At 27.1% G+C, this 12,769-nt stretch overlaps 1 pseudogene; it reads left to right on the forward strand.

Moving 5' to 3' along the window:
- The first annotated feature begins 10,141 nt into the window (after positions 1–10,141).
- Positions 10,142–10,713, forward strand: LOC101502325 (uncharacterized; annotated as a pseudogene).
- The last annotated feature ends 2,056 nt before the right edge of the window (positions 10,714–12,769 follow it).

A 12,769-nucleotide genomic window follows, 5' to 3' on the forward strand; every position in this document is an offset into this window, starting at 1 on the left:
GTTCTTCTTGTAAATGAATTTGAGTGGATTTGCTCATATATCTGTTGATAAGACTAACAACGTACATCGTGTCAGGCCTGGTTATATCATATAAATGAGAATTCCAACCAATTTTTATAATTGGTTTCATCCACATTATCTCCTTATTCATCTTTGCCAAACTTGGAACTTGTAATCAAAGGGATCTTCACTGGATTGTTATTGGACATATCAAACATTTCTAGAATTTTCACAACATATTTCCTTTAGCTTATGTACACACCTTTAGGCATTTGTATAACTTCAATTCCAAGGAAATACTCCATCTTACCCAAGTATGTCATGTCAAATTCATTTTTCATTGATTCTCTAAATCGATCAGTGATTGTTGGTGTATATTAAATCATCAACATATATACTTACAATGAGTATGCCACCTTTCCTTTCATGTTTAAGGAACAATGTACGATCACTTTTGCTACTAACCTTTGCCACTAACCTTGTTTTGTATTTGTCAATCTGTCCAAGCTCATTGAGTTTAGTCTTGTATATTCATTTGACTCCTATTTTCTTTGATCCCTTTGGTAGGTCAATTATAGTTTCCATGTGCTATTTTTTTCAATAGAAGTTATTTCAACATTCAGGATTTGGACTATCAATTCATGACATATTAGCCTTTTCCTCTTGATACAAGAGTCTTTGACCACTTTCATACTCACTCATCCATCCTAGAGATCTTCTATTTCTGCTTTCATCAGCATTTGATTCTGATGTTTGCTCAGTCTCTTCTTTACTACTCACAATGTCTTTTTTTTTTTGCTTCTATGACTGATTAACTTCTCTGTAATCTAGGTCCATAGTAATCTCTTCTTTGTGTTTGTTGTCCCATTTCTAGTGTTCACTTTCTTCAAAAATTACATCTCTGTTGATTATGGTCTTTTTCCAACAGAATCAAACAATCTATATCCTTTTTATTCATCACTTACTCCAAGTAAGACACACTTGCAACTCTTTTTTTCAAGCTTGTCCTTTTTGCATCTGGAACATGACCAAGGGCATCCAAACACTTTAAAATGTGACATTGAAGGTTTGCTTCCACTGCAAGCTTCTTCTGGAGTTTTGTCTTTGACAGCTAGAGTAGGAGACCTGTTCAATATATAGATTGTCAAATTGACAGCTTTTGGGCATAACTTCTTGGGGACTCCATTTCCTCACAACAAGGCTTTTACCATATTCATCACAGTTATGTTTTTCCGCTTAGCCACCCCATTTTGTTGAGGGGTGTTATGCCATAGTTTTGATAAAACTGATTCATTTCATTAGAAGTGAATTATCCCCTCTATCAATTCTAAGACATTTAATTTTCAACTCAGTCTCCTTTTCCACCATATTTTTAAAACATTTAAAATAGTATAATGCTTCAGATTTGTTAGCTAAGAAGTACAGCCAAGCCTTTGTAGTGAAATCATAAATGAGACATAAAAAAATACATCTTATTATTATTTGATGAAGGTGTGATTGTCCCACACAAATCAGAATGAACCAGTTCTAACTTCTCTTTAGCTCTCAAATGACACTTCTTTTTGGTATTGAGTCCTTATATTTTCCTTTCATACAATATGCACACGCCTTGATTGAGCTAGCCAAATGTGGAAGACCCTTCACCATGTCTTTATTTTCCAACATCTTTAGTCCCTTGAGACTTAAGTGTCCATATCTGCAATGTCAATGGAATTGAAAGTTTTAATGATCATTAATTGGATATTGGATAGATTTGATAACATTTATAATTATATAATTATTCTCATCTATTATATATATTTAAAACAAATTTCGTTGTCACCTTATACTATTTCCTCTACATATGCAATCATTTTCCACCTTAGCCAAAAAGCTGACGTGTACTATGTCTTCATAGAGAGTTTCCTTTACTCAGTTTCTAAATAGTTTTCCACAAATCCTATACACCATCCAGTATTTTATACTATATCTCATATTTAAATATTATTTTATAATGTCTACTCAAAATTTTCTAAATTAATTCCACATTATTATTTCATAACTTTTGTCCAACATCTTTCACATTACTACTCAATACGTTTTTTATGTCTGCATTAATCACATTCACATTTTCGCCTCTACCTGTCATCTACTTATACGTTTTTTTGGTCTGTGTTAATCAACTTCACATTTCCACATTCATGTGTCATCTACTTATTTTCTAGCAATTGTATAAATCTTTTCAAAATATATAATATGGAACTTAATAACATGAGAAGTTTCTTCAACTTCTTCTAAATTGAGAGTACATATGTCTATCTTGTTTACCCCTAAAATATATTTCGACTATTTATATGTGTCTTTTATTGTTGGGTGTGTTTGCTAACAACATTCGTGTGACCATCATAGTTTCTTTATTGTTTCTGCATTCCTTTTTTACCATTGACGTTTCTTACATTATCTTCATTTGTTTCTCTCAGTACCATGTTCACCAACAAGTATGATATACTTTTTGTTTGTTTGGGCGTTTCAACTCCATATTTTTTTCAATAGAAAAAAGCTTTAGAGTCGTGTCAATAGAACCGATTATGCCTCTAAGAAGACACAGAAGAATGCCTATGCCAAATGAGAAGTCAAAGATGCACAACTCATGATATGTGTTTTTAAAATAAATATGCGGTCACTTGTGTATATAGCACATGACTTTCGTAAAATCTTTCGTTATACCATGAGTTTATAAGTTCATTAACAATCATTGCTTCAACTATCTATGTATTGTTAACTTTTCTTTTAAGCTTGACTTGATATTTATCTTTATTTTATAATAATTTTATTTTGTATGCGTCAACGTTATAATATTTTACTTTGACTATATAAATTATAATTTGTTAATAATATAACATTATAATGTATTTTAATATTTGTGCAAAATACTTAAACGAAAAAAAAAATATCAAATATAGATTCATGGATATATTTCAAACTAAAAAATTGAACATGTGCAAATGTACGGGTCTCTTACTAGTTGCATTCAAAAATTTAAACTTATCATCATTTGTGTAATTGTGTTAATAAAGTTAAAGAGTCTTATTTTTTCCAAAAATATTTAGATACTTATGATTTGTATATATAAATACACTATTTTTTTTGAGAAAAACCATACAAGAAAACACATTCACAAACACAAAATAATACTTCCTCTAGTTCTAATTATAATAAAAAAAATTATAAAAAAAATATCAATGCCAATCAACTTATTTATTATTATCATTTTTTAAATATTATTACAAATATATTCCACATAAAAAAGTGTGAGACATTGAATATATCCACTAATATTTAAAAGACAAACATAATGAGAATAAAAAAAATCATTTAAAAAATGATCTTAAAACTCACAACTTTTTATAAATTGGATCAAAAAAATCGCCAAATTTTTCTTATAATTGGGATAGGAAATAGTAACACAAAAATTATAAAATCAAAGAATAAATCAAGACTAGACAACCAAAGAATAACATTGTAAATAATTCTACAACATAGACTTCTTTCAAACATTTCAACTCTCAATAAATTTATATTATTTAAAACAAATGTTTGAACTACATTTCACAATGCTTTAACATAAGAGATAAAAAATAATCGGATTCTAGCAAATGTGATATTTTTTCAAGATTCCTCAATTTCAACAAAATCAACTATTTTCCCCTTAGTTGAAATTGATGTATTTTCAACTTTTATTGTCTATACCGAGAATCATGTATAGTTAAAATGAACTATCACTCTTTACCATAAAGAGTATATTTCACTTGATGTTAATCACTATAAGAAATTTCACTTGAAGCTAAACACCTTTACGAATTTTCACTTGAAATTTATGGTTCAATTTCCATGTTAGCTTTCTCATGACATTCATCAGCAATCGACATAATCTCACAAAATACTTTGCATCAATGTCAACCAAGGCACATATGCTATTTAACGCCTTGTGTAATCACATTTGTATCAACATATTATTGACTTGAATTTTACACAAGAAAAATTTGATTCTTCCATCAAATTTTTCTTTGTCAAACTTCACAATGGAATTTGATATTGTAGTTGTATGCATACTATAACTTTACACCAGATAAATTCTAATTCTCAAGAAAGAGATGCAAGACACAAAAAATCACTTCAGTATCAAATCCTTTATAACCAAAACCTTTTCAAATAACACTTTTGCAATATCACTTTTTTTTTTTTATGTGGAGGGTCAGACATTGTTGCAACCACGAAACATATTAAGAATTCAATTTCTTTGGACCAAACCAAAGCTCTAATACAAGATGTCAAGGAAAAACAAACATAAAGAAACATAATTGCAAACACAATGATATAAAATGATATAACGTGAAAACTCTAAAACTAAATAATTAAAAACCACAACTTCTCTCAAACATCTCATAGCTTCAAATATATTGACACTTTCCAAAGCAAACACTTAAATTGTATCTCATTACACTCTAAACAAAAGTATAAGAGAAAATTTAAATATAAACTTAAAAGTATTTTTGACTAATTGATCTTTTAGTAAAGAAATAAAGAATATATATATAATTCGTCTCCCACTATCTTTAGAATTATAGACAACGTAAAATCTTACAATTCTAAACGATATAACATTTTTTTAAGATTCTTAAATTTGAACTAAATTCAACATATTTTCTCATCATCTTAATCCATATAGAACTTAATTATATATTATTTTTCAGTATATAAACTCATATAATAAAATTGTATTAATTTGTTTAGCAACAGATTATATTTATTTGAGTCTTAGACTAGGCTAGGGCACTATGATGTCAGTTGTTGATCTGCCAGCTGTGGAATAGAAGCCAATTTTCTAGCCAAAGGGATTTTTTATTGGTCTCTCTTTTATATATTTTTAATTTCTTGATGAGCCAAATTTTATAAAATAATAATTTATTCTTTTTTTTAAGTTAACCCAGCAATATTAAATGATATATGTTTGCTTTGATATCCAAGAGATTATTAAATATCACAATATAATATACGGTTTTTATTGATGTTTTCTAAAGTAATGTTTTTGTGGAGAGACTAAGTTAACTAATGATAATTTATAAATTTAAATAGTTAAATTTCTCTGTTGTTATAATTTCAAGGATAAAAATATAAGTAAATTGTTGTTTCAATCATTGAAACTGTAATAATTAATTCAGTTTTTCAAATTAAATAATATCCATTAATTTAATCTTTCATTTAAATATTTATATGAATCTAAAGACTTCATTGATTTATAAGACTTTAGATAAATTTTTTAAAGATTTTTCTTTTTGCAAATATTTTGTTGAATTCAAATTTAAATAATCAGTTTTATATTGAGTATGAAAGAATAAAATTTTGAATATATAAATAGATGATTTATATAGATAACGTCTTAATATTTTTAATAGACATCACTTAAATAATTGTCATATTACTAAATTACAACTCAAATTAAAGAAGAAGACTAATTATAAACAATTTTGAAAATAGAGGGGATCAAATTTATTGGGGAAAATAAATGGACAAAATTGTAAAATAAAATTAAGGGATAAAAATTGTATCATCACTAAAACTAGTTGATTTGAATAACAAATGCAATATATCTTCTTAAATTTGTTGACGATTTTTTTACTATGTTAGCACTGAACTTAGTCTTTTTATAAATAATGAAGTTGTATGTCTTTTTAATACCTTTCAAATGATATAAAAAGTGTCTCAATATTAATTTTTTAAATAATTTTTATTTCGTTTCAAAATTACATTTATAACGTGTAACATTATCTTCAAGAATACTTACACTAAAATTAATTTTTTATACAACTCTCAAGTCAAATTTATTTCATACAAAAATAAAATATAAAATTAATTATATAAAATTAATCATTAATATATATATATAAATATATTAAATCAAACAAATCGAACTATGTATAACTCAATTTCAAGTCATTTGTTAACAAACTCAAATTCAATTTATTTAATCTATGAACTAAATCTAACAAATTAATTATGAAATTGAATTTCAAATTATTTTGGAGATAGTAAGAAGTCAGTGCATTGCTTTATCTCTTCCACGTGATTGGACTGGATTCTAAATCCATTCAACAGAGTGTCAGTGAAGTACATAAACTAATCGAATATTAAAGTAGGGGCCATTTTTAATAAAGTAAGGAATATAATCCAAAATACCTTGAGAAAGTAGGGGCCATTCTCCGGAAATTGCATATTGACCTTAGCCATCCACCACAATATTAATTTATTGCATCTCATAGGAACAAGACAAATTCAATTATAACGGATCTGCTTTCCATGCACATATTTTTTTTTTCATACATTTTATTGAATATAACTTTATTTTTGTTATTAAATATTTTTAATTCTTGTAAATTTAAAAACATTTTTATAACCTTGGAATATGTTGCTTGACAAACTGACATTGAAATTATCATTTTTTATTTTAGACACTTGAGGAAAACAAATTTGATTCATCTTCTGTAATTCAAGATTTTATTTGTGTTAGTTGTTATTTGATTCATTTTTTATTGTTACATTAGTATTTATTGGATGGCTCTCGCATGGTCTCATTCTCATATACACCTAAGTCCTATTCATAGTAACTCAAGCATATTAAATAATTTGTAATTGATGGAACTGGAAATGAATATTAATTCAATGCATAATTGTCTAGTTACAAAAACATGAATGAGAATATCGATAAATGAAATTAATGTATCAAAATAAGTAGACAATCTTCAGCTCTTATGTAGAGTAATTGTGGTGAAGATGAAAACCCAAACTATGAAATGAGACTCACCAAAAGACTTCATATCCAACACTATTAACCACCCAATAAAATTGGATGATACAATATGTTTAATAAAAGAATATTACATTGAAATATGAAACATTGACACAACTTTCGAAAATATTATTATTTCATTAATATTGATAATAAATTAATGAAATAAATGCAATTAAATGTAACTATATGTATCTATATCGATTATCGACTTGTATCAGACATAAGGCGCACCTTTAATATAAATTAAATGTGGTGCAACATAAACCTTAAATATTGATGAGATTGAAACTAAATATTAAAAGATAAAAAAAATAAAAATAGGTATTACCTGTGAAGACTCAAAGGTCCTATAATACCCTATTATGGCCTATTAATTTGTCATCCTTAATAATGAATATTATAATTTTTTATTTTTTATTATAGTGATTTTGTTATTGATGAATTATACATGAAAAAACGTGACCTTTACGACAAGATAATTTTTATTGATATATATATAGAGAAAGAAGGTATCAAATTATAAAGATTTAATAATGACATGATAAAATAGTTAAATCTTAACAACATAAACTTAAAACTCGTTAGTCGCAAAAAGATTTAAAGTAAACTTTTTAATAGAAGTGACAGGACGGTTAATTATAATAGGAGTGTGGACCGAATTTGTGACAAGTCTTTATTGTAATGTTTTGCATGAACCATGAAACGATATAGCGTTTGATACGTCACTTTCATGTGTGTTTGATTTTTTAGTAAAACTTTGCATGAAACGAACCAACCATCAGTATCCCAGTACACATGATAGGATTGTCTTTTACTACTTGGATTCCTTTCTTATCATTTGTTTCCTCGCATTCACTTATATCATTTTTCTTACATTCATTTTACCAGATATTGATATAAATAATAGTACTTGAAGATTAATTATTGGTTTTTTTGTTTCAATGGTTTATTACTTCTTTGTGTAATTTGGTTTTTGTTTGATACCTCTCTTATCTTCCCATGTGCAACCTTTGCTTTCATCTCAAACAATGGTAAACCAAAAACCTTTATAGTTTGTCTTTACTATTCTCTTTTAATATTTAATTGTAATTTTAGATATCTTATTTTTATTCAATTCGCAAAATTAATTCTCTTATTTTAAAATTGAATGGAGTTAATTTCTCTTTTTTTTAACCTTTTGATCTAGATTATAATTCTAATTTAAAGTAGATTTATTATTTTTAAAATCAAAACTTAAATCTGAACTCTTTAGATTTTGAACGAAAGATCAAATAAATTCTAACTGCAAAATACTATCAGTTTTGACCTGCATGCAATTTTGATATTATGTAGATGATGAGTTTCATGGAGTGTAGCTACGTGAAAAGTGATGAACTGGTCCAAGCTAGAAACGGTGTTCAAACACATGCAATGCAATATACATTGTATTACTATTTTTTCTTTCATACAATGTCTTATTTAAATTCAAAAAACGACACATAAAATATGTTATGTGTAACAAATTAACAAATTAGATTTATTATTATTAGATTGAACATTTTGTTCAAAGTTTGAAATTAGGATTTTACAGTTATGTGAATTATTTATAGTAGTATTTACCATTTTTTTTAAGACAAAAAAATATATATGTTAGATATTAGTCTATTGAGTAATGTTAATTGGTATGAATAATTTACACAATAAAAAGAAGAATGTACAAATCTAAAGATTTTGACTAATTATCATTCGTAAGTGTTTGATATGTCTATATATTGTTCTTCTTTTTATTGCAAACAACTCTGGTAACAATCCGCATTTCCCTAATTCTATGTAGTAAGTCCGATATATTTAATTGTCAATTAACTTTAGACCAAGTGACAGTACAGTATTTGCTAATAAAAAAGTGAGAATATAGTAAATTTGAATTATATAATTTTATAAATGATCAACTATCATAATTGAAATGTATTTTACATAATGTAAATTGGTTCAATTGGTAAAGAGTTGACTCACAAGTCGTTTCGATTCTTGTTGTCTGTGTGAAGACATCTTTAGTGCTTGATCTGTAAATACTTCTATTAATGCTCTTTGAGTCTAGAGGTATGCTCTGACCCTTTATGATCCTCAGAACTCAACTCGTCTAAACTTTATTTTATCAACAACAAAAAAAGACTAAATTTACATTATACAATCGTACATTAACGGTTATAATTGAAAATAATGTAAGTGTCACGTGATTTTTTTGTTTTAATCTTACCATTTCATGATTTGATTAATGGTTAAGATTCATACAAATCATCTCTTATTATAACACATCATCTTTTTTTTTTTATCTATAGAATAAATGATAAATATCATCATAAACTCACACACAAATGTGAGATTTTCGATCCAATCTCGGGATAAAATATTCAACCTAACTATATCAGTATTTTTCAATTGAACTCGAACTTAAAGATATAATTTTTAAAATATATATATAAATTTGCTAAACTTAAACATTTTTGTTTTGGACTAAAAAACTACTCTTAACCATTTTTTATAAGTAAAATTAAAAGGTAATTTTGTAAATTTTATTTTAATTATCAATAATTAAAAGATATGTAGGTCGTTAATATACACCTTATAATTTTTAAGTGTAGATTAACTGTACTTTTTCATTTAAATAAAAAAAATCGAATTTACTAACGCCATTTTAGTAATATTTTAAAAAAAATTAAGTTAATTAATTATTGAAATATTTTGTGTTTTTTCATTATTAATTAACATCTTCTAAGTTAAAATTGAAATTCAATAAAAAAAATATATTTTGATTTTTTAATAATATAATTAATGAAAAGATTAACAAAAGAAAATATTCACTATAAGAAATGCAAAAACAAACGTTAATTTCAAGGAGAGAAAATAAAATATAAAGTGTAAATTACATCACTTTCCACTCATTTGAATAGTTTTTTAATTGGATATTCTAATCCAAAGCAAAAAGGTGTAGTTGTTTATTTATACTTTGATAAAAAGGTAAATCAGCAAACCTTTATGAAATTAATTTATAACAATTTATTATATTATGATATATTAAGAGTAACTTTAACAATATCAGTATATAGATCGTTAATTTTGACGTATATTGAGGACATAGTAAACGAGATATATTAATGTCAAAATTTATAAATATAATTTAAATAATAATAATTTTTAATTTAATAGTTAATTTTAAAAAATATTTATTCGATATAATATTATTAAATGAGTGTAATTTTAAGAATAAATCTTCCTTTGTGTAATATGATATTTGATATATATATTAAAGCAAAGAACCTCTTGATCGTTTAAGTCTTCATTTTACATAGAACATACAATAGAAACATGCCTAACACAAGAAATATGAGGAACCTCAACCTCTGTTTTTCAAATTCCACTATGGAATCAAAATCTCCACCTACAAGTCCCACTGTTACCACCATTCATGATCACAAACCTTCATCTACATCATCATCATCATCAATAATGATCAAGAACTTCAACTCTCTTTATGACCCTTCCTTAACATCTTCTTCTTCAATCTCTACCATTTTCACCACATCCACTTCTTTCCAACTCGAATCAGAATCAGAACCAGAACCAGAACCAGCAGACTTTGCAGCCGCCTTCGCCTCTCAACGCTTCTTTTTCTCCTCCCCCGGAAGTTCAAACTCACTAATTGAATACACCAACACAGATTGCATTCAATCGAAGGAGCGGAGAGAAGAAGAAGAAAAAGAAAAAAAAGTTTTGTTCGAGGGAAGTGTGGCAGTCCCAACCTACTCGCCAGATCCTTATATGGATTTCAGAAGGTCGATGCAAGAGATGGTGGAAGCGCGTCCTGAATTGATGGATGTGAAATCGAATTGGAATAACTTGCATGAGTTGCTTTTATGTTATCTGGCGCTCAACCCCAACAACACTCATAACTTCATTATGGCTGCTTTTGCTGATCTCATCGTTACCCTCTTAGCTATCTAAAATTCTTCTTCTTCTTCTTCTTCTTCTTCTTGCACTTACAATTATGGTTGTAACAAAATGCATATAAATGTGACTCATTCAATTGTAATTGTTATCGTCACAATTACTCAAGTAATTGAATTTTGGATTCTTTAAGATATGTAAATTGGAGTCATAAAAATAAAATAAAATGCATGTAACGTGGATGCCAGATAATAATTGTCTAATCATATCTCAAATTAATATGGTACTTTCATTCATCCACATTCATTGTTTCTTGGTTTGGTTAAATATTAGCTAGTGAGTAAAGTAAGTAGTGACTGAAAGTTTCCTTTGAGAGTGGGGAGCCTCTACTCAGTTTTGGTCCCCTCTTTTCTGCATTCATGCTCCTTTACTTCATCTATCGACATCCTTCTTATCATTTATTATTTATTTTTTATTTTTAATTATAATACAATACAATATAGTTCTTGTTTTGGCTTTGGACAGTGACCTTTCGGGAAATTCGGGGACTTCAATTGAATCACGTTCATTTTATTGCTGTGGACTTGTGGCCTGCGGGGTAGTAATTATTTCACTTACTATTTTTCAGTTACCTGTGAGCATCTTATTAGTATATATGTTTGCTTTGAAATTTTTTTTTATAATTTTCTCGATATTAAACATAAATGGGTTTTAATAATTAGATTTTGATCGAAAATAACTAAAATTTGACTATTATTTCAGTCTAAGAATCAAATTCGAGTTTTCTTGAAACTCATCAATAATTTGAGTGCCCACTTATATTTGTTTTGAAATATTTTGTTGTTAGGATATGTAGTCAATACGGAAGACCTTAATTTAATATGTTCATATTAGTATATAATATTACTAGGAGTATGTGTCACGCTATTTTAAATAAACATGAAATTCCTGAACTTCTGTGATCAAATTAATAAATAACATGAAGTGTTAACATTGTTATGATATCGTTTAACTTTGTACTATGGAACTGAAGCTAACATTGTTATGATAACATTTGTTCAAAAACATCAACATAATATATGTTTATTTATTAACTAGAAGATGTGATAAACAAGCTAAGCAGATACAGTATGGTTTCTTTTTACCTTTTTTAAAGAAAATTTTGATGACTCATAATTTAATTACTCAAATTATTGGCAACAAAATGTAATAATTACACTAGTCTAATTTGGCTGGTAAGACGCCTGTTTTTAATTATTATTATTATTATTATTATTAAATATAAATGGAGTAGTCAGTAGTAGTTATAATGTTGTTGACTTGTTGGGCAGTGGAAAGTGACAAATCAAAATTACTCCACTAGTAAACAAATGCAACTCATTACTTAATCATTGTTTGATTGATCAGAATCGATGCATCCAGATGATGAGAATCATGAGATGCTCAGAGTCAGAAAGATCCAAATGAAGATCAATAAAATAAGAATTGGCAAAGAGACATAATCAATGAATCTCGATTGTATGCCCCCTTTCCATTTAATTGGATTCTTATATTATTTTAATAATGAGATGATGAGGAGGATTGGAGATAAGCCTAGATTCACTCATTTTTTTAGTTTTTCTTTAGTTGGAATTGAATCCAGATGGTTATTTGTCGATTTTTTCCTTTTCCTTTAGATATAGTCGTATATAGTAGACAGCAGGGTCCATGACAGAGCACAATAAATTGTAGTAAACAGAGGTTTATTATAGTATATGATATGAGCATTTCAGATAGTATTTTTATCTTCAGCATTTTTAGATGAGAAAAATGATAAATAGGTTGTGAATTTATTTCAACCATACATACAACTTTGATTATGTGTTAAATTAATCTGTGTCTTAAAAAGATGAAATCATTGTCCCTTAATCCCATTTATACATCACAAACATCTACATGATCACAAACGATAAGCACCTTCATAAAAACATTAATCCAAATCTAAGGAAGCAAGGTCCCATTTTGGTAAAAAAGAGT

Source organism: Cicer arietinum, chromosome 4, assembly GCF_000331145.2.
Source record: "Cicer arietinum cultivar CDC Frontier isolate Library 1 chromosome 4, Cicar.CDCFrontier_v2.0, whole genome shotgun sequence".
In the NCBI taxonomy this organism is placed as follows: domain Eukaryota; kingdom Viridiplantae; phylum Streptophyta; class Magnoliopsida; order Fabales; family Fabaceae; genus Cicer; species Cicer arietinum.